This window comes from Euleptes europaea, chromosome 4 (assembly GCF_029931775.1).
Source record: "Euleptes europaea isolate rEulEur1 chromosome 4, rEulEur1.hap1, whole genome shotgun sequence".
Taxonomy (NCBI): Eukaryota; Metazoa; Chordata; class Lepidosauria; order Squamata; family Sphaerodactylidae; genus Euleptes; species Euleptes europaea.
This window is the reverse complement of record NC_079315.1, coordinates 69,828,531-69,832,349: the sequence shown is the minus strand read 5'-3', so window position 1 is coordinate 69,832,349 and position 3,819 is coordinate 69,828,531.

Sequence of the window (3,819 nt, the reverse complement as noted above, 5' to 3'; positions counted from 1 at the left end):
CTAGTACAGCCTGCCAAGCACCATGTTGAAGATGGATGGGCATGATGGAACTTAAATGAGAATATCATAGGGGTGTCTTACACACGAACATGCTAAATTAAGTCAGAACTAGCACTCTGCCACTTCATTCACAGTTGTGTGGGTGTAGGTGTCTACAGTAAAATGCTCACAAATATTTAAATAACATTATTAACACGCTAGCAGGCTGTCTTGACTTTTGAGTTGTGACAGTCATGGAGGTTTTTCTGTTTAACTAAATATATGTTGCTTAGGTTATTTCTTAGCTGCCTGTTCAGAAACCTCGCCTTTTCCGCTGTGTCTTTCCTTTATCTGTTACAGAAGGCTATAAGCACAGTGTGATCACAGTCTGAAGCAGGATTATTATTCCATCAAGTTCAGAGTCCAAACATGCTCATGGAATCCTGTGAAAAACTGCAAACAGATGTAGAGGAAGGCAAACTGATAATGAGGGAGTTAGAAATTGAGGGGGTTTGGTTGTGGTCCCAAGTATGATCAGGAACCGAAGTAGTTAGGTGGGCAGGGCAGGAAGGGTTCTTTCCACGTAGGCCTTCGTTCCATTTCTCTGCTGTCTATTTTCAAACATTCTACATAGTCTCAGCGGTTTTTAAAATGACGTAACTGGATGCTAGTTTTCTTGAGATGCATTACATCTTCAACAGACCTGGGTTTCTTGGCTATGGCTCTTGTAGTGCAGAAATCCAGACCGCCTTCCCACCCCTTGGATGTTAAAATACTGGCAATTGTGGTAGATAAATATAGCAGATATTCCCTAGATCTTACTTTCCCCGCCCCCACCATACCCACATCAGTGCTGCTACTTCAAAGCTCTGTTGAAGCCATAATCAGGGTACAGTGAGCTTATGGGGGCGGAGGGAATGAGATAGCAGTGACACTGCCAATCTCCATACATTCATTTGAAGGTCACAGTACGGACTATGCGCATACAACCGTACATTCATAAAGCTCTCACTGAGTAAAAAACAAAACAAAAACAGAATTCTGGATCGTATGGCGTGTGCCCTGTGTGTATACAGTTGTACTTGTGTGGGCTGTCCTGCCTTTCACCTCAAGATGTCAGGAGTGAGGAATGCATGCGTAATCCCCTCTCTCTTCCCCCACACATTCAAAGGCGCTCCATCTGCCCATGTGTATGCTTCCATTGCACACTTTAAGGGTTAACATACTTCCCAAAGTATTCGAAGCTTTTCTTAGCTAGAAGGCAGAATTTGGAATTTACTCAGTGTGACACACTCAACCCCAGCGAAAGATTGCTGTGTTTGTTTCAGCCTTGTTTGTGCATGTGTGTGTGTGTGTGTGTGTGTGTGGTCTCTCCATTTATATGAATTGCTTGGATTTAATATTGTGCTGGCCTCACATTTTGAATTTATTAATAAAATGTACAGGCAAGTATAGAGATAAAACAAATGATTGCCGTGGTTAATTGATGCTGCACTTCGGAAGGAAATCACCCACCTTGAATGTCAACATTCTGTAATGCACCCTTATTTATTTAATTAGAGCATGTATATGGCTCTTCTCCAGAGAACCCGCACGAAGCAGCTGACAAAGTATAACACAATGAAATCATAAAATGGCATAAAAGTGTTAAAATTAACAAACCATTAAAATCCAGTAATTAAAAACTATTCCTTTCAACACTGAGAATATTAATAACCATCCTACTATCGCAGCAGATCAGGAAATGGCTGGGTGGAAGAGGATTGTGCAGGTATAAGGAATTAATCTTGAAAGTACACATTCAAATTCCTTCAATCTCATTCAAACAGAGCAAGAGTTTTATGACAATGTAGGCTTACCACATGGATATGTGTCATTGTTGTCATGGTTACAGGAGTGTCAGTCAAAGTAATATAATAACAATGTAGCCATTCAGTGCTGGATAATCCAGGTATTTTATACTCTTGATTTGAATCCAAGGCACAGAAATTATGTACACCTGAGAAGTTAATCCTTGTAAAATAGTGAACAGAATTATTTTCTCTCTGAGGATTGTGAAGCTGTTTCGTTCATTAATTTTTTAATTTTAAGATGGAAACAGGATATTGTTAGTAAATTACAGCTTTTATTCTGTGTGGATCCAACCAGTACCATTTCGGAGTGCCCTTTATTTTTGAAAAGTGGAATAGGGAGTTGTAATAAGGAGCACAGAGACTGCGTCTTCAGTAGCCTTCGGGAAAAAAGTAGTAAAAATTTCATGGTATCTGTTGTCTGCTCTAAAATATATACTTGGAAGTTTGTTTGTTTTTTGAAAAAGAAAAAAATTTGAACGTAAAGGTTGCCAACCTTTCCCCTAGTGTTGGGGCCAGGGATTTACTCTTTAATAAAGCATAAAGCAGTGCAGAAGGAACAAGGTCGAAGGCTGATGCTTGTCACTGGTTAGCAGCCAAGAAGCACAGGAGCTGTCAAACGTGCTCTTTCGGTGGTTTTGGATCCTATAGGAACGTCCTTGAACAGATGGTGGCTCCAGCAACCGTTCATCATGGTCTGCCTCTGCTATGCATGAGGACTCAGGGACTGTTTTAAAAAGCTATCCAAATGACCTTCAGGACTCAAGTGAGGAAGAAGCTCTTCACTGAAGCCTGATATGAGAACATATGTGGCTCCCTTCATAGGCCCAGCTGTCTTGGTACTGACTGCTTGCACTGGCTGCACAAGAAACCCACCTGTTAACATTTGTGCTCGGAGCCTAATAACTGGAATCTCAGAAAGCTGTATTGTATTGACACAGTACAATTGGGGAAAACTCAAGAGTGATAACATAAAACAAACAGCTGTCAGTGTTCTTGCTGGGGAGGCCTCGGGGTTCAGATTCCATGCAGGTTTTTGGTCTTCCTCTCACTGCCAGATTTGCCTCAGGATGAGTGTGGAGGAGGTGCCGATACTGCACCCCGTCCCTTCTCCTCCCCCTGCTCCATTTTCCATCTTTAAAGGATGGGACAACTTCTCCTCAGCCTGACTTGGTTCTCTTGATAAGCAGCTGTGCTTGCCTCCCGCTCTAGCCCTTTCTGGCTTCCTCTTGGTGAACTTCAAGGGACTGCCTGAAAAGGCGTCCTCCTGTGGGCGAGTCACTGCTGGCAAGGATGCACGACAGTTTTCTCCCGTGGTGATCTCTCCAGCCCCGCCTTCTAAAATGTGCAGGCTGTATTTCTCCTGGCTGTCCCAGATGGCTGGTGTTGTATTTCACTAACCTTAATGACTTCTCAAAATCAGGGTCCACCACCACCACCCGCCACACACAAATACTCAAAAATACATGCAGGAGCTACCTAGAAATATAATCCAACATGGGTATAAAATTGCAAACATTTGCTCTATTTGTTATGTTGATCAATATGTAGTTTATTGTCACCACAAAGCTGCTTGGTTACATTCACACACACACACACATATTCAACAGTGAGCCTATTGTGGAAGTTGTATTCACTCTTTTAGTCTGTTGTCTAGTACTTGGATGGGAGACCACCAAAGAAGTCCAGGGTTGCTACGCAGCGGCAGGCAACAGCAAACCACCTTTGAACGTCTCTTGCCTTGAAAACCCCATGGGATTGCCCTAAATCAGCTGCAATTTGACACCAGAAAACAAAACAAACCCCCCAGATGAGATACAGATACTATTTCATTTGGACCTTGGGCCAAAAAAGGTTGCCTACCTGAGCTGCAGGGATTGAGTGAGAGAAGATCATGGAGAGTGACTGCCTTCTGAGTGATGGATCAGGAGAAGGGAGAAGGGAAGCAGGCAGAGGAAGTGGGGAGAGGGGGCAGTAGGCACACAAAGGC